Genomic DNA, 19,961 nt, shown 5'->3' with positions numbered 1-19,961 from the left:
GATGGAGCTCCCCACTGCAACAGGATTGTAGGGGAGCTGGCACCTCGTGCCAGATGCAAATTTTGGTCCAGACTTCCAGCGTTGGAAGGCATGTGGGCCAGCATGAGAAGCGTCTGATCCCCAGAGGATACTGTGCCAGCGCACCCCCAAGATAAAATTGGGAGAGGGTCAAATTGTGAATGAGGGGGAGGGGGTAAAATTGTGGGTGGGGGGGGGAATACAATTGTGAGTGAGGGGGGTAAAATTATGATTCAGGTGGTAAAATTGTGAGTGATGGGAAGAGGGATCAAATTGTAACTGAGGAGGGTTTGGGGTAAAATTGTGAGTAAGGGGAGAGGGGGTAAAAATGTTGGTGATGGGGTAAAAATGAAAGTGAGGAGAGGAGGAGGAATTGTGAGGGGGATTGCAAAGGGGGAAAGAATTGTGAGTGAGGTGAGGGTAATTGTGAAGGGGGTATTGAGAAAAGGGAGAGAGAGAGGGAGAGATGGGAGAGAGAGATGGGAGAGAGAGATGTGAGAGAGAGATGGGAGAGAGATATGGGAGAGAGAGATGAGAGAGATAGAGAGAGAGCGGGAGATGGGAGAGAAATACATAGGCAGAGGGGGAGAGAGAAATAAATGTGGGGGTGAGAGCAAAGAAGGGAAAGAAAGAGAGGGGTGGGGGATGTAATAGAAAGAGAGGGTGGGTTGACAGGGCCGCCAACACATGATGGGCCCAGGTAGAAACTCTAATCCATGACCCCAGGAAAGCTTGTGGGGATAGATAGAATACAGAGAAAACAGCTTTCTTGCTCCCATTTGTGTTTTCCACCTGTTGTTGGTTTTCCTTGTTGTTCCCCTATATGTTTTATTTTGGTAGGATATATATATACACATATATATATATATATATATATATATATATATATATATATATATATATATATTATAAGGTACATTTACAAAAAGAATGATAGTGATTGTAGTCAGTCTCCACGGCACAGCATCCACGGAACCAGAGCAGTCAGGGCCAGCAAAGTAGATGGAGGAATGCTGATCAGGACCCGCTCATTCCAGCTGCAGCCCACAGACACTGCGTGTCTCTGCCTCCGGCCATCACAGTACAGGGAAAGAGCTCCGGACGCCGGTAGGCAGCATCACACGATGACGTAATCCACATCACAGCCAATCTCAGGTCCTTTGAAGTCTGCATCTTTATGGTGAAGATTGACTTCCTGATCGCTCTGTGGCATATACAGCACCCAAAGATACCTTTACGTGCTCCACACTTTCTCACGTTTGTGAGTATTTTTTAGATAGACCTGACAATACACCTCTGTCACTGTTTTATACAGTATTGCACTATCATTCTATTGTTCTGTTTCCACATATTTTTGCGCTTCCTGATGACCTACACCTTCTCCACTTATCACGAGGATTGAGAGAGCAATCCTGCACCGGGTTATAGCAGCATTTCCACATATGTGTTTGTATGAGTATCATTTATTCACTATTATCACTGTATAATTATCTGTACACTTTGGTATATTTTAGAGCGCCACTATTTGATAAGTTTCCTTTTCACATTTACAAAAAGGCCACATCAACCATTAGTTTTCATGAAGATACAAGCAGGATAAGGATCAGCAAAAGGGTGTGACCAGGAGACACTGTCACCAAAGCTTTTCACAACAACAAATTGGAGAACTCACAGAAGAAAGTAAAAATGTAGGCCGCCATATGAATCTCAGAAATACCAAAGTGATGTTCAACAAATGTGTCAACGCCACAAAGATCTAAATAAATGGAAAAGAACTAGAATAAGTCAAAGACTATGTGTACTTTGGCCAGCAAGTATCAATAGATGGGAACCTTTCGTATGAAATCAATAGGATAATGAAGATAGGAACAAGCGAATTTAGAAGAAATTCCTACTTATTAATGGGTATCGTCAAAGATAATGGTATGCAAATGTAAGGTTCATCAGCAAAACGACCAACATAACGTTATCTGGATGGACGGGTATTACCATAGCCTAAAATTATACACTACACATGCGCATTGGGAAAGAGCTTTCTTAGGGCACATTCATTGGTTACATAGTTACATATCTGCATAGTAGATTAGGTTGAAAGAAGACATACGTCCATCAAGTTCAAGCTATGCTAAATTTAGACAACAGATCATTTACAGTATATTGATCCAGAGGAAGGCAAGCAAAAAAACTTAGTGAAATGTCAACTAATGTTATCTCATAAGGGGCAAAATAAATTCCTCCCTGAATCCAAATATTTGCAATCAGATTACTCCCTGGATCAATATCCTTCCCATGTTTACTTATTTGGTATATCCCTGTATACCTTTCCTTTCTAAAAAGATGTCCAACCTTTTTTTTGAAGATATCTATTGTATCTGCCATCACAGTCTCCATGGGTAATGAATTCTACATTTTAGCTGCCCTTACTGTAAAGAACCCTTTCCTTTGTTGCTGGTGAAATCTCCTTTCCTCCAACCTTGAGGGATGACCCCAAGTCCTTTGTGCTGCCCTTGGGATCAATAGTTATTTTGAAAGCTCCTTGTATTAGCCCTGAATATATTTGAATATAGTTATCATATCCCCTCTTAGACACTTATTTTCTAATGTAAATAGATCTAATTTAGGTAGCCTCTTCTCATAAATCAGATTATCCAACCCCTTTAATAATTTGGTGGCTACTCTGGACTTTTTATAGTTTCATAATGAATTTTCTATAGAATGGTGCCCAAAATTGTACTCCATATTGAAATTGTGGTCTTACTAATGCTTTATAGAGGGGCATAATTATGTTTATTTCCCTTCCACCCATTCCCCGTTTAATGCACAATATATCTTGTTTGCTTTTGCAGCTACTGCATGACTTTGGGCACTATTCCTAAACCTGCTGTCTACAAGCACTCCTAAATCCGTCTCCATCAAAGATTCTCCTAATGTATCCCCATTTAATTTGTAAGTTGCCTGTTCATTCTTGTTTCCCAAATTCATAACCTTAGATTTATCTGTATTAAACCTCATCTGCCATTTACCTGCCCAAGTTTCTAGTTTATCTAAGTCCTTCTGGAGAGAAATTACATCCTGCTCTGATTCATTTTACATTTCAAATTACATCCTGCTCTACCTTAGACAATTTAGTATCATCAGCAAAGATGGAGACTTTGCTCTCGATGCCAACCTCAAGGTCATTAATAAACAAGTTAAAAAGCAGGGGTCCCAGTACCGATCCCTGAGGTACTCCACTCACAACTTTAGCCCAACCTAAAAACTTCCATTTACAACAACTCTCTGTTGTCTATTCTTCAATCAGTTTTAAACCCAGGTGCAAATATATTTACCTAGTCCAATTTGCTTAATTTTGTACACTAAACTCTCCTGTTGCATATTAGCATGACCTTAATACACGCATATGAGCATGTTACATTTTTAAATATAAACACTTGCCTAGCAGCAAATTCAGCCATTTCCGTCTACAAAAATGTAGGGATGGCTGCCCAGGTTTCTAGCTCCACTGCTGGGGAAGGTATAGTAGAATCTGCAGCCAAATAGTTTACGAGGCAGAGCTAGAGATCCTCATTGATGGAGTTGTGGCTAACCACTTCAAATTATTGGGGGCTAAGTGCCAGAAGACCACGACTGCAGAAAATAAGCGTATTTGGGGGCACATTCTGCAGCACATTAACACTCTAATACTGTCCATACAATTGAGATTCTGAAAAAGCGATGGGCAGACATTTATACCAAAGTTAAAAAGAAATTGACTGATCATGCGCTGCAGGCAAGCGGACAGGAGGAGGCCCCCTGCACCTGCCCCGGATGGAGGAGAAGGTCATTTAGGTAATCTCCCACTCACTGGTAGTGGGACTACCTGGCCTTGTGGACTCAGGGGATCATGAGAGCCCTCGTAAGTGACAACACAGTACATTTATAATACTCTATACATCAATTTTATGTATACATGTCACATAAGACACATCTTTGAACATCCAAACAAACATTACTGTCTTATTTGCAGTGCACTCACACATACAGCTGAGGAGTACTTATCTAAATAACATATGCAACATGCTTACATGTGAGCCCTCATAAGACCTGTGTCCCTCAAATCATGGTCCAAGATACGTGCATTCCAGACTTATGATGTTAGCCATAGCAATCATGTTAAAAATAATCACTTTTAAAGTACTTTACATTACTTATTGGTTAAGGATGTCCTTGAAAATGAGAGGTCACTCTAAATGATATAGCAAAACTAAAAGGCTTATAAACTATAGCATGCCTCAGCTGTCATTCATATGCATGAGAATAAAAGCCTTCTAAAGTTTAGCAACAGTTTGTGGATCAGGCCCTCTATATATTCTACTGTTTAAATGTTCTATAATTGAAGAGACCTGTTTAAAAATGGCTATTTGGTCTTTGAAAATCAAATCTAATGAGCTTACATGTAATCAAATTTAGTACGAATGTCTTTGGCGATATGATGTATTTCTTTTTCAGGACCACCTTTCAGACAAAGGAGGTGATTGGCCTCAATAGCTCAAGGGCCACAGGTTGAGGAGGAGGAAGTGGCTGGAGAGGCCCAGGTTGAGGAGGAGAATGATCCCACACTCAATATCATCCTTGCAAAGGTCAGTGAATAGCCTGATGAGCCAGGTGAACCCTCTGATTAACAACAAAACTGCTCCACAGCCATAACCTTTGACTGCTCTCCAGCCAACATCTTGTCCTGCTTCGCAGCCAACATCTCAGACTGCTCCACAGCAAACACCGGTGGCTGTTCTCCATCCAACACCCAGTGCTGCTCCCCAGCCAACCCCACCTTCCACTGCAGCTAGATCAATAATAATGATGAATATGCAGTGGGAATGAATGGACATCCAGAGGGCAGTATTCCAGGACATTGAGGGGCTCCTTACCCTCCTGGAGTGCAGGGCATCCATTAATGCCCGAATGATGGAGCAATCTGCCGAACACCGGGAACAAGCTGCTTCTAGGCAAGGTTGTCTAATTCTCAGAGTTTTAAGGCAGCACACAACAACAGTTACTACAAGCATTGCCCTGTTGATGGCATCAGTCAGTGTCTTGACCTGGGCAATGCAGGAGAACATGGACATTAATTTCCCAATAATACCAGTAGAATGTTGAGTTACTGACTACATCTGGGATATCCCCAATAGTTGAAACCCCCCCTCCTGATTCCTCTTCTGAGGAGATGGCTACACCCATGTTGCCAATAGCTGTCGGCTGTGGGAGACCCATTCACGTTGGTCAAGTGCTGGAGGCAGTGCCCCATAAAAAAAGAAAGATAATTTGTAAATATTGTATATATGTTTCTGTGTTCTGTTATGTATATAGTTATGTTTGTTGAATATTATATATGTTAAATTATTTTCTTTTTTACGCATAGTGCCGGAACTCTGTGTAATTAAATGTTATTTTGGCAATTTCCATGAAAACAATTTTCTCATATGTAGATCTGGTAAACTCATACTTATATCATAAATTATACATGCAATAGTAGTTCACATAAACATATCTAGCTTCATTTTCAGCAATAAACAACATATTATACTTAATCTATCCTGTCTCTAAAGCACCCCGTTCTCATTTCTATTATCAGTATGTATTGGCTACTCTCTCCTGGGCTATAAAAACTTGTTGATAACCAAGCAGTGAAAAATGACTGTGACTTGTCCTGCTGTTGCACTTATGTCCTATTTACCACTGACTATTTCTATTTCCCTGCTATAGTTACCCTATTTTTTCTGCAGTTAAGATACAATTCCTGACTGAGTCTGGTTTTGAGTCAGCTCCTGTCTAACGAAAATCCTCACATAAACAGTCCTGTTACATATTGTCTAACAGTCATCCATCCTAAATTCAAAACTGTAGCAGTACTCCCCAAACTCTGTGCACTGGGCTAAATTGTCATCCTTTTCCATGCCGTTTATGCAGGGTCGTTTAAAGACCTTCGTAGGCCCTAGGCACTTTTATTTCTAGAGGCCTGTGTGTCCGATATTTTTACTCATTTTTATGCTAATTTCATCGTTTGCTTGTTTTTTTTTTTGTTTTTTTTGTTTTTTTTGTTTCAAACATTTTTATTATTTTCTGACAGGGGTACATTCACATCACATGGTTGTTTATAGACAGTAAACTTAATTAACATATACATTTAAAAGTGAACAACCCGAAGCATCTCAAGGTTGATTGATCGAGAAGAGGCGATCTGCCCCTAGTATTTTGTAACCTCCTATGCATTTAGATTCTACTATGTAGATCCCGTCCGGGAGAATTAACAGTTTTAGGAGGATCTTAGATCAAACCCCTTATATTAGTACTGTAAAGGATAGGCAGAGAGAGAGAGGGGGAGAAGAGAGAAGAACAGAAGAAGGGGGGAGAGAGGGGATAGGAACGGGGAGAGCTAAGGGAAGGGGTGTAGTTGTCCTCCCCTCCACCTTGTCAAAAGACCCTGAGTAGACATGAACTCCCCCTTAGAGGGGTTAGTGGTCTAATGCAGAGTCCAACTGAAGCATCCATATCTCATTTTTAATCTCTTTAATTATAAGGCCACTGTGCCCAAACTTTCTCATATTGTACTATATTCTGTTTCAGGAGCGCCGATAGGTATTCCATAAGCTTGACCTCGCTTACCTTGCGAATGCTTGTTTCTTTTGATACTAGCGATATTTGACATCGATACTTTTGTTTCGATATTTAAAGGTATCGATACTTCGAAGGCATTTTAAATTAAAATTTGCTGTTTTCTCTTATTTTGTGATTTTTTTTGTTTAGGTATTTTTTCAAGTGAGATATTGTAGGCCCTAAAAGGTTCGTAGGCCCTAGGCACTGTGCCTAGTCGGCCTAATGTATAAAGCGGCCCTGCGTTTCTGTCTTGTCTGTCTGCAGTGTTCTTGCCCTATATGTCTCTGTCCCAGTTCAGCCTGTTTAATCATTTCCCTCTTCCCTGTTCTAGTTCAGGCTTCAGTGCCAATGCTTTTTTAACAAGTCAGGCATGTTTAATTGCCTCAAGGAAAGAGAGGGGATTCCCTGCTCAGCTGATAGATTAATTTACTAGAGAGGTGCTATCAATGTTTAATTGCCTCCCCTGCATTAGTCACTGAGGTCCTCCACTACTCATACAGTCAGATGATGCATACATTCTAGTAATATTAGACTTCCAACTTTCACATACAAGTCTCCAAATATTGGCTATATTTCTATCGTTTCCTTATTCTCTTTATGGGTCCAAGACAGAGTTTAAAATTTCCTAAAGAGACAGTGAATGGTTAAGGTTAATTTAGATGTAAACTGCATCAATAGATTACATTCACGATAAGCCATACTAAACTTTTTTTAAAATAGATTCTTATATTTTTAACTATTTTAGTAAATATTTATTGGCCATTTGTTACATTTATAAGACCTACCATTTACTTATTCACATCTCTAATTATTGTTTATTGTGTTAGTAAATATTAATATTTTTATTTAGTTATCTCTTATTGTGGGTTGGGACACGCTCGGCCAATAATATTTTTCTCATATTCACCTGCTATCAATTAAACTACAATCACCTCTAAGCTGAATAATTAAAATATGCTGATTCTCTGGTCATCTTCTCCAGTGCCTAGTACCTCACATACAGTATGCCCAGATACACAAAGGGGTGCTAAGCTTTACCACATCTTTACTCCCATTCGTATAGGCATAAAGGCATGCTAAAGTTTAGCACTTTTTGTGGATCAGGGCCAGAGTGAAAGAGATTGAGGGGCCTATTCATTAAATGGTGATAAGTGCATTTCTGAAAATATTAATTAAAACCCTTTCACATATGTAAATCCTCCAAAATTTGCTATTGCTAAGTGATTTTGTTTCGGATGTGCAATTATGTGTGATATGAAAATGTTGTATCCACGGGGCAGGGACCTGTGCCTGCAAAATGTCTCTGTAAAGCGCTGCATAGAACTAGCAGCGCTATACCAAAACATGCTACTATTATTATTATCATCTTCTGGAAAGTCACGGTAGGCAAAATACAGTAGGGCTTTTTGAGTAGAGAGGAAGAAAAAGACCAATTTAGAGACATTTTTGTAGAGGGCACTACTTGTACATTACCTCCAAGCAGATTGTGAAGGATGTCTTCTGCTACTCCCACCGGCTGAAGAATGACATCGTCTGCTGCCATCGCCACAAGGATGTCTTCCGCTGCTCCCACCGCCACCAGGAAGTCGCCGTGGTCCTCCTCACCCTCCACCGCAGTCCTCCTCAACCTCCGCTGTTGGCTGCAGGTAAGTCTTCTGCTGCTCTTCTCCTGCAGTTCTCCAAGAGGAGGACTGAGGGAGCAGAGCAGCATAGAAATGACCTGGCACCAGGTTCCAGGCCCCTGATGCCGGGTCCAGGTAATTTATGGGTACTGAAAATAGTGCCGGGTATGCCGGGTACCGGGTAATTTCCGGGTTCCCGGTACATCACTATTAAGCAGCATTGTACATATAATTTTTACAGCACAAAAGTGCAGGAAAGGGTACAACGGTGGCAAACATGTGTCAGCTTTTTAATACATTAGACGTCATCACTGACGCTACGTAGGCTTGAGGTCAGAGAGTACTGTAGGAGTAATTTTGGGTGCTGATCTTCTCTTGAGCTCCTAGGTGTCCTTACCTTGCATCCCCTATCCCTGATACCATTTACCTTTCTAATAACTGAAATTATTTCTGATATTGGTAGAATCAAGATGTTCTATAGGGTACTAATTGTATATGTTAGATGAGTTAATTATCTCAATAACAAGAGACATTGTATCGATTATTTACTAAGTATTAAGGTTTGTATATATTACCAAGGCAACTGATTTAGCTTACAAATTGTGTCATATCAGCAACCAAAAGATCAAGCCTTAGCTATACTATTTAAGATTCCAAATGGTATGACTAATTCCGTGAAAGTATCAGCCAAATCTCTCAGCCCTTGTAGCATTTAAGACACATTTAGTCACACTGCAGTATTATTTTACTTTTTGTTCACGTTATGTATATTTTTAGTGTGAATATCACACACCAAAGCCCATTACACCAATTAGCAACATTAAATCATTACAAATATTTGTTACTAATGTGGTAGGAGTTTCATTGTGATCCCAACACCAATATCACCACAGGTGTAGTAAGCTATTTAGCACAATCAAAGAAGATCAGGGCTCATGGTAACTACAGGCGTACCCCGGTTTAAGGACACTCACTTGAAGTACACTCGCGAGTAAGGACATATCGCCCAATAGGCAAACGGCAGCTCACGCATGCGCCTGTCAGCACATCCTGAACAGCAATACCGGCTCCCTACCTGTACTGAAGTTGTGCGCAAGCGGGGAGACTATAGAGCCTGTTACACATGGGTTATTGACATCAGTTATGCACGTATATGACGATTGCCGTACAGTTCATGCATCGATAAGTGGGGAAAAGGGAATGCTTCACTTTAAGTACATTTTCGCTTTACATACATGCTCCGGTCCCATTGCGTACGTTAATGCGGGGTATGCCTGTATATATTTTAGATTGTCTGCTATCCTCTTTACAAAGCTGAATGTATTTTTAAATGAAATCAATTAAAAGGTACGTTCTAAACTGATTAAAAGTCCCAAATGGCCACTTTGTATAATATAGAATTACCCCCTATTAGTCTTATTTTGAAAAGAATGAGTTAACGAGATTACATAAATCACATATATTTATTAAGGAAAGGATACTGAAACACGTTGAAGTGATCAAGAATGAGTTATAGATAAAATGATTATATAATCTATCCTAAACGCTGCTGCCAGAATCACTCTCTTCTTTCCTAAATCTGTCTCCGCGTCTCCCCTGCTTAAATCACTCTCCTGGCTTCCTGTCAAATCCCGCATCTCACACTCAATGCTCCTCCTCACTTTTAAAGCTTTACACTCTTCTGCCCTCCTTACATCTCAGCCCTAATTTCTCGCAATGTACCATCCCGACTCTTGCGTTCTGCTCAAGGAGTCTTCTCTCTACCCCCTTTGTATCAAAAGCCCCCTCCCACCTTAAACCTTTCTCATTGACTGCCCGACTCCTCTGGAATGCCCTTCCCCTCAATTCCCGACCAGCACTCTCTCTAGCCAGCTTTAAGACCCACCTTAAGACACACTTGCTTAAAGAAGCATATGAGAAGCGCCGTGGATGATACTATACACATAATATGTAAAGCTTGACACCATGCAGCCGCACTTACCAGAATGTCCTCCTACTGTCTCTGTACGTTCTTCCTAACTATCAATTAGATTGTAAGCTCTTCTGAAATGTCACTTTTATCTGAAGCACTTCTTTCCATTATGTGTTATTTGTATTATTTGTTATTTATATGATTGTCACGTGTATTACTACTGTGAAGCACTATGTACATTAATGGCGCTATATAAATAAAGGCTAAACACACAAGTCAAGATAAATGCAACTCTATGGGAACAAGAGCAACAAACAGGAATAGTAGTGGGTGCTGCAAGCAGAAAAAACCTAGTCAGGGTAACTGCATGTAGAACAAAAGGGAAGCTGAGCACACCAAAAGAAATGCAATAATTTATAAAAAGTTAATTTTATTAAATGATTACAATCACAAACCATCCTTGCCCTGAAGAAGGTGTTTGTACACCAAAACGTTGGATGGTTTGTGACTGTAATCAGTTAATAAAAGGAACTTTTTATAAATTATTGCATTTTTTGGTGTGCTCAGCTTCCCTTCTGTGCTACTGATAATAAATAAAGACATATATACATAAATACATACATACAATGATTGCAAAGGGGAAATAAAGCCAGATTGCATAAAAACATGAACGGGGCATGCTTCTGTGTGTCTACCAACTTTTTGATGCATCAAAAAGGGTATTATGAAGAGCAGCAAAAAATAAATGTGCTTTGGATAAGAAAAGCAATTTTCCAAGAAAAACTTATCCTATTTCTGCAATACTCTAAATAAAGCCCTTAAGACATCCAACATACCCAGACTACACATCTACTAACTATATCAAAGGCAGCTCTGAAAACAAACTAAAAAGGCCTTTGGGCACATGCTTGTAAAAATAATACTGTCAATCCATGAACAAAACATTGTAATCACATTAAAAGGAAAATTCTGTATTATTTCATGCCCTGGAGTTTTTCTTTCAATGCTTCTCACAATACAGCAGATAAATGGTATATTGAACAATTAATCTCTGCATAAAGTGTGAACATTTGAAATATAGAAAGGCACTTTCCCTTATATTGATCTTGAATGAAAATGATTATATATACAGTACCTTGCTGTACTGTACCTTTCCTGAACATTCGTTTTTAAAAAGATTGAGAGGAAGGATTGTTTGAAAGAAGAACTACGAAACACGACTAGCGTTTCTATACCTTTTTTTTTTTTTAATTTTTATTTTTTTATTCAAGGTTTTACATTTCTTGTATTGTTAGGTTAATTCCGGAGGTTTTTACAGGGGTGGTTCCAAATAGGACAACACTGAGTTAATGGCAGTTACTGTATATGTTTAATAGATATAGAGATAAAGGCAGTAAACCCTACGGTAAAATGTGGATTACTGTACTTGATTGCAAACGGTTCCAGGATAAATATTCTCCAAAAATGACAAAATGGTAATACTTTTAATTTAATGTATTTCAGAAGCTCATTTTAACCTATTAAACATATTGAAATCACTGGTTCAGTTTGATATTATGACAAAAGTGGTGGCAAAATGAGCCCATTTTGGTTGAAAATTCTTGGACGTGGAAAGAGACCATTGTTTCTAGAATTTTGCATCTGGGAAAAGGAAACACAGGTCAAATTCACAGAACAAGATAGGTTTGTAGTATAAAAACCACATTATTACTGCCATTGAACTAACAATTTCAGCAAAAATTCAAAGAGGCTACTAATTGGCCAGTGCTATTATCAATTAGTTGAAAAACATATTTTTCTTAAGTGATAATTCCGCTTAACTTGATTTTTTTTTTTACAGAGGCAATCCAAGCCGTTAATTTTTTCCCCGTTTTTTTTTTTTTTTTTTTAATATACAGGATTGAAACAGGGGGGTCCCTGAGCTGAAATTAATGGGGTTCAGCTCCAGGGGCCCTCTGCTTCAATCCTGTATTTAAAAAACAAACAAAAACAAAAAAAATGCTTGGATTGCTCTTTTAAAGGGGAGTGTTATAGCAATGCTTTTTGTTTTATGGAGTACGACTACCACATGATAATTTTTTTAATGGGTATATTGTTCTGAGCCTTACCAGTGGAAGATGTAAAATACAATATTCAAATGAAAAAAAGAGCAATGATAAGATTGTGAAGCTGTATTTAGACATGATGACACAAGGCTACATAGTACAGCTAAACCCCGTTATAACACCCCGATCCACCCCGAGACCACCGCGTTACTAACGGGGTCGCGAGAAAAAAATGGCCGCCGCGCTTTAGCGCATATTCATCCCGCGGGACAGGAGATGGGAGCGGGCATGTCCCTCCGCTCCCCGCTTCCCCCTGTCACCGCGGGACAGGCCGCGGGGCAGGAGATGGGAGCGGGGATGTCCCTCCTGTCCCTGCTTCCCCCTGTCACCGCGGGACAGGCCGCGGGGCAGGAGATGGGAGCGGGGATGTCCCTCCTGTCCCCGCTTCCCCCTGTCACCGCGGGACAGGCCGCGGGGCAGGAGATGGGAGCGGGGATGTCCCTCAGGTCGCCGCTTACCTCAGATCCCGCTGCCTGCATGGAGGTGGTAGCGGGGGGTTTCTTCTCCCCACCGCTGTCCCTGGCACTCCCGCTGCCTGCGCGGGAGGAGGGGGGGGGAGCGGGTGGTGGTGCTGGTCGCGGCCTTTTCTCTGCTCCGACCCCACCCCCCGTCTGTGTAGAGTGAGAGAGTGTGTGTGTGTATGTATATATGGGAGTGAAAGTGTGTGTGTGTATATGGGTGTGTGTATGTGGGTGTGAGTGTGTGTAAGTGTCTGTGAGTGTGTGTAAGTGTGTGTAAGTGTGTGTAAGTGTGTGTGAGTGTGTGTGAGTGTCTGTGAGTGTCTAAGTGTGTCTAAGTGTGTGTAAGTGTGTGTGAGTGTCTGTGAGTGTGCGTGAGTGTGCGTAAGTGTGCATAAGTGTGCGTGGGTGTGTGTGAGTGTGTGTGAGTGTGCGTGAGTGTGCGTAAGTGTGTGTGAGTGTCTGTGAGTGTCTGTTAGTGTGTGCAGTGTGTGTGCAGTGTGTGCAGTGTGAGCAATGAGGAGTGTGTGTGCAGTGTACAGTGTGTGTGCAGTGTGTCGGTGTGTGCAGTGTGAGCAATGAGCAGTGTGTGTGCAGTGTGCAGTGTGTGTGCAGTGTGTGTGCAGTGTGTCAGTGTGTGCAGTGTGAGCAATGAGGAGTGTGTGTGCAGTGTACAGTGTGTGTGCAGTGTGTCAGTGTGTGCAGTGTGAGCAATGAGCAGTGTGTGTGCAGTGTGTCAGTGTGTGCAGTGTGAGCAATGAGCAGTGTGTGTGCAGTGTGCAGTGTGTGTGCAGTGTGTCCAATGAGCAGTGTGTGTGCAGTGTGCAGTGTGTGTGCAGTGTGTGTGCAGTGTCAGTGTGTGCAGTGTGAGCAATGAGCAGTGTGTGTGCAGTGTGCAGTGTGTGTGCAGTGTGAGCAATGAGCAGTGTGTGTGCAGTGTGCAGTGTGTGTGCAGTGTGTCCAATGAGCAGTGTGTGTGCAGTGTGCAGTGTGAGCAATGAGCAGTGTGTGTGCAGTGTGCAGTGTGTGTGCAGTGTGTCAGTGTGTGCAGTGTGAACAATGAGCAGTGTGTGTGCAGTGTGTCAGTGTGTGCAGTGTGAGCAATGAGCAGTGTGTGTGCAATGTCAGTGTGTGCAGTGTGCAGTGTGTGTGCAGTGTGTGTGCAGTGTGTCAGTGTGTGCAGTGTGAGCAATGAGCAGTGTGTGTGCAGTGTGCAGTGTGCAGTGTGTCAGTGTGAGCAATGAGCAGTGTGTGTGCAGTGTGCAGTGTGTGTGCAGTGTGGCAGTGTGAGCAATGAGCAGTGTGTGTGCAGTCAGTGTGTGCAGTGTGTGCAGTGTGCAAAAAAAAAATGAAAAAAAAAATTTAATTTTTTTTTTTTTTTTTTTTTAAAAACGGGAGCCACGGGAAAACCGCGTTATAACCGAATCGCGGTATAACGAGGCGCGTTATAACGGGGTTTAGCTGTATATATATATATATATATATATATATATATATAATACTGAGTTAAGTTATGGTGAGTAAAAAAAGTGACAAAGACCCTCCACAGGAAAGCAAATATGCAAATACAACTGTATGCTCATCTGCATGTCTTAGGCAGGTCTGCAACCCCGCCTTTCCCCATTATCACCCAGCATACAGCACTTCCACTGCAGCAAGGGATTCTGAGAAATGACATGCAAATGAGCACACAGTGTCACTTTTTGCCTCCAAAAACATTTTTACCATGGTTCCCTATAGGCTTAAGCTTGCTGCATGGTCACAGCTTTAGGCTATAGGGAACCATGTTAAAAATGGTTTTTGAGGCAAAAAGTGACACTGTGTGCTCATTTGCATGTCATTTCCCAGAATCACTTGCTGCAGTGGAAGTGCTGTATGCTGGGTGATAATGGGGAAAGGCGGGGTTGCAGACCTGCCTAAGACATGCAGATGAGCATACAGTTGTATTTCCATATTTGCTTTCCTGTGGAGGGTTTTTGTCACTTTTTTTACTCACCATAACTTAACTCAGTATTATGGTATAGCCTATCCCATAGCCTCTTATGCATATCCAGTTAAAATCAACCCCACACTGATGAGACCCATCAAGGTCGAAACAGCTGGCTGTGGGTGCTTTGGCCCTTTGGCTTAGATCAAGGTGATATGAATGCTCCTCTCGGCCTGCACAGCTATGACCAAATGCAGTACCATCCTATCTGGGGCTTCAGTAGGAAAGGTCTGTGGCAAGCATTTGGCCCTCTAGCTCGTTGAGAGGTGGTGTCCAGGCCCCGAACCACAGAACCCCTGAGCCTTCGGGCTAAGGGGGGATGGCATTCGAACAACCAGCCCTTCGGGGCTGGGGTGCACCCGCACAACCCTCGAAAGAGGGGAGATGATGCGAACTCCCTTGCGGGCCTCGGGCCAGAGGGAGGAAGAGACGGATGTCCTGAATCCTAACGGAGGAAGGCATCAATGTCCCTGGAGACTTAGGCTTTCGGGCTGAAACCTTCAGGGAAACTGTGTTCTGAGGGCGGGTCTGACTTCGGTTGGACAGTCCAAAGGCATGCTCCCGAACCACAGAAGTGGTTTGGGACCCGATGAGCGAGAGCGTGCAACCCTCTCGGGAGAAAAAAAAAAAGCTGTCTGTGGGTGGTTTTCTGGGTATGCACCTTAACCCTGGCTGTGCTCAAAGCTGTGACCATGCAGCAAGCTTAAGCCTATAGGGAACCATGTTAAAAATGGTTTTTGAGGCAAAAAGTGACACTGTGTGCTCATTTGCATGTCATTTCCCAGAATCCCTTGCTGCAGTGGAAGTGCTGTATGCTGGGTGATAATGGGGAAAGGCGGGGTTGCAGACCTGCCTAAGACATGCAGATGAGCATACAGTTGTATTTGCATATATATATATATATATATATATATATATATATATATAATTTTTTAATTATTCTTTATTATTATTATTACGCAGAATGATTACTGGAGATTTTAAAGCTGATAATATATTAACTGCAAAGAAATTAGTCCTGATTGTGATATGATACATTAATTTGTGCATCATAATAGCTAGAAGTGGGATTCATGTGATATGTTATACATTTTGTATTCTTACTTGATCAAAGTATACATATATACAGTGTGATCTGACATCCAAATAAATCTGCAGTTTGAGACATTTTCTGTGCTTCATCTTCCAGCTTCATCTCAGTCAAAGGAACACAGGTTCATATGTACAATTACTTCAACAGTTTTTGTGAATGTCTTAGACTAAACTAAAATTGTATTTGCCCATGAACATCAATGCAAACCCTAGTATGTGTGTATTTATATTTTATTTATATAGCATCAACAGTGTATGCAGCCCTTTATAAAATTACAATACTGGGAAATAAAGTACAAACAATGGGGCTTAGAGCAGCGTGTAAATTATGACATAAGGCAAAGAAAGAGCTTACAATCTAAGTGGTATATTGGAAGATTTATAGAAACAGTCTGAGTAGCAGTGCATTTATTAAAAGTGCAGGTCAGGGAGTTCAACTGTATCTGAAGTCATTAGAGTAGCCGCAAATAAAATGCATATTTTCTTTTATAAATACGGGCAATGATTTCTCAATTCTCTAAGCACCATACATTTTTCAAATACCATTAATACTGTATGTTCAATCTTATAACTTATGCTGTACAAATGACTGTACAAATGACTGAATGTCCTAACTTTCCCTTGAGTTCCGGGATGGAGTTCCTGGCGTGAAAGGGTTGATGGGAAGTAAGTGAAGAGGTCTCATGTCTGGACAGAAGCTACTGGAAGTTCCACAACAACGGGGAATTTCGGCCTGAACAGCCACTTCGGGAGAAATAGAATAAGCCCCATTGTGCAATAAGGCAATTTGAATATATCCAAATACACGCTTAAAAATAAAGAGGGCTTTGAATCAAGGGACGGATAAGTATTTTCAACAGATACAGTTGAACTATTCTGTTAATATTACTGATTTTAATCCTTAAAGCAGCAGTCCAAGCTGCCGGTTTAAAAAAACAAAAAAAAAAACAACAATAATAATTCCCTTTTAATATGTGCATAAATACAATGTCCTCTGTTGTATACATATGCCACGCTCAATAGTACTCCATTTTGACACTTAAATATATATATATATATATATATATATATATATATTGTGGGGACTCAGGGGTTCCCAAAAAGAGCTTGCTGGGGTTCTGTGTTTTGCATCAATACAATCCACACAATCATAAGTAATTAGCTAAGTTGTCGAGGGCTCAAAAAGGGGTGTGCCAGAGCATGTTTCAGAAGAGGAAGGGGATGTGACTTTGTAAACGGCTGCTATAGAGCCAAAAAATGCTTGTTACATTATAATACACTACAAATGTAATTTAGAGTTGTTTAAAAAGAATGCTACATGTATTATCTCATAGTACAGAACACAGTACACCCTCTTCTCCTTCATATTCTCCATACTCTTGGTATTCGGAACAAAGCTCTATCCTGGATCTCATCCTACCACCCCCATCGTACTTTCAGTGTCTCTTCTGCTAACACCTCCTCCTCCTCTATTGATCTCTCTGTGGGGGTACCCCAGGGCTCTGTCCTGGGACCTCTTCTCTTTTCTCTGTACACACTCTCTCTAGGTGACCTAATAACATCTTTTGGGTTTAATTATCACCTCTATGCTGACGACACACAAATATACTTTTCAACACCCGACCTTACACCTGCTGTACAAACCAAAGTTTCTGAATGTCTCTCTGCTATATCATCCTGGATGGCCCTCTGCCGCCTTAAACTCAACATGTCTAAAACAGAGCTCCTCATACTTCCTCCCAAACATGGGCCCTACTACCTCCTTCCACATTACTGTTGGAACTACGTTCATTCACCCAGTAGCCCAAGCACGCTGCCTGGGGGTCACACTCGACTCCTCTCTCACATTCGCCCCTCACATTCAAAACATTTCTAAAACTTGTCGCTTTTTCCTCCGCAAATAACAAAGATACGCCATTTCCTCTGTTGCTCGACTGCTAAAACTCTGACTCAGGCCCTCATTCTCTCCCGTCTTGATTACTGTAACCTCCTGCTGTCCGGCCTGCCTGCCTCTCACCTGTCTCCCCTACAATCTATCCTAAACGCTGCTGCCAGAATCACTCCACTCTTTTCTAGATCTGTCTCAGCATCTCCCCTCATGAAATCCCTCTCCTGGCTTCCGATCAAATCCCGCATCTCACACTCAATTCTTCTCCTCACTTTTAAAGCTTTACACTCTTCTGCCCCTCCTTACATCTCAGCCCTAATTTCTCGCTATGCACCATCCCGACTCTTGCGTTTTGCTCAGGGATGTCTTCTTTCTACCCCTTCGGTATCTAAAGCCCTCTCTCGCCTTAAACCTTTTTCACTGACTGCCCCACACCTCTGGAATGCCCTTCCCCTCAGTACCCGACTAGCACCCTCTCTATCCACCTTTAAGACCCACCTTAAGACACACTAGCTTAAAGAAGCATATGAATAGCACTGTGGATAATCCTGGACACATGATACATAAAGCTTTGCCCCCTGCAGACGCACTTACCTGAACACCCTCCTACTCTCACTGTACGTTCTCCATACCTACCAATTAGACTGTAAGCTCCTCGGGGCAGGGACTCCTCTTCCTTAATGTTACTTTTATGTCTAAAGCGCTTATTCCCATGATCTGTTATTTATATTATCTGTTATTTATTTGATTATCACATGTATTACTACTGTGAAGCGCTATGTACATTAATGGCGCTATATAAATAAAGACATACAATACAATACAATTTAAAAAAAAAAAAAACACACAGGTAGGATATTGTTTGGTCTGCAGTTTCACGTGATTTCAGTCCAATTTGGACGTAAATGTTTCTAGTGCAGTACTTAATGGCCTTTCAGCCCTTTTGTGTGTTAGTTTGCACATAAACTTTGGAACTTTAATAATTGATAGCCGCTATTGTTTTTTTAATATGGGATATATCTGTTTGGCAGATTGGAGGCTTAAGTAAAGAGATCCCTATAGGTAGGCAAGTTATGAAGCATTACTGATAAACTTCTTCAGAGTGGAGACACATGAAAGCAGTGATGAGAGACTTTGGGATGTCTACAGTACATATGGCTGGCCTTTCCACATTTTGCTATCGTGATTGATCTGATTAATGCAGGCAATTTTCTCCTGTCCATTTAGACTACATCAGAAGAATACCAATATAAACCACTCAAACTGAACTAAAAGGCACTCTGTACACTTATCTGGGACTCATTTATATAACAGACAACCATTAAGCTTGATAAAATAAGTCATCATGTTCGTTCGTGTACATGGTTTTAATGTTTTTCTATTGTTGTAATGTGTAATGCAGTAACATCATTTATTTACAGTACATATAGACATAGCTATTAAAGTTACATATATGTAAACATTGTAAAAGAAAAAAGAAAAATCTGCACTACCTAAAGAAACTGAACAAGTAAATAATCTAGAGCATGTGCTCAATATTCTGTAATAATGTGTGAAATAATATTGTGGTGATAACCTTAAGTGCAAATAAAGTGTGAATATAGATGAAATAAAAATAACAATTGTGAGTGAATGACAAAGAGCAAACAGTAAACAATTTCAAAACTTAATTGAACCAATCAGTCCAGCTGGAAGAAATCTCTCCAAGCGCTCATCATAAGAAATGGTCACATTTGTGAATAGATGATGTGTGTATATAAATACACAAAAAAATTCTTTCCATCCAATAGTAATAAATGTTAGTTGACCTGTGGTAGATAGTTGGTATCCTGATGGATAGAGTATTCGCTTTGTCAAACAAGATCACTGGACCATTAGCCACGTTCAAGACTGATATCTAAAAGCTAAAAGAAGAAGTGCATGCTCCCATAGTATAATCAAATGTTATTTAAATAGATCTAGTAGATATATAGTCATTATATAATATTTAAAAAAATTAATTAAATATAAAATATATAATATATGTAAAAAAATTACTTATCATTGTTTTCTTTTATATATTATGCATATGTTTTTGTTACATGCATGTTCAATCATCAATCGATCAATGCATTTATATCTTAATGCCAATACCCTGAATCAGAAAGTGAATAGACATGTTCCCCTTGGTACTAGGATAGTCTATGAAAAGAGCCAATCAATTGAGACATTACACCTCTCTACAGTTTTTCCATGGGAACCTGTGA

Source organism: Ascaphus truei, chromosome 3, assembly GCF_040206685.1.
Source record: "Ascaphus truei isolate aAscTru1 chromosome 3, aAscTru1.hap1, whole genome shotgun sequence".
NCBI classification, from domain to species: Eukaryota; Metazoa; Chordata; class Amphibia; order Anura; family Ascaphidae; genus Ascaphus; species Ascaphus truei.
This window is presented reverse-complemented; position numbering follows the sequence as displayed.